Here is a 511-nt window from a genome sequence, read left to right as displayed (position 1 = left end):
CGTGTTCAAAACTTTTAAGGCTGAAGTTGAAAATCAACTCAACAAAAGGATTAAGTGCGTCAGATCTGACCGTGGTGGTGAATACTATGGTAGATATGATGGTTCAGGTGAACAACATCCAGAGCCTTTTTCCAAATACCTAGAGGAATGTGGTATATTCCCACGGTACACCATGTCAGGATCACCTAACATGAATGGTGTGTCTGAAAGACGAAACCGGACTCTTAAGGATATGGTAAGGAGAATGATATGTCACTCTACCTTACTAGAGCCACTCTGGGGAGAGGCACTTAAGACTACAACTTATATTCTTAATAGGGTGCCAACTAAGGCGACTGCCAAAACATCTTATGAGCATTGGACAAGGCGAAAGCCTAGTCTAAAGCATTTTCATGTGTGGGGATGTCCAGCTGAGGCAAGGCCTTATAGGCCTCATGAAAAGAAATTGGACTCCCGTACAGTGAGCAGTTACTTTATTGGTTACTCTGAAAAATCAAGGGGCTATAAATTT

This window comes from Lupinus angustifolius, chromosome LG16 (genome assembly GCF_001865875.1).
Source record: "Lupinus angustifolius cultivar Tanjil chromosome LG16, LupAngTanjil_v1.0, whole genome shotgun sequence".
Taxonomy (NCBI): Eukaryota; Viridiplantae; Streptophyta; class Magnoliopsida; order Fabales; family Fabaceae; genus Lupinus; species Lupinus angustifolius.
Note: the sequence above shows the minus strand (reverse complement) of the source record.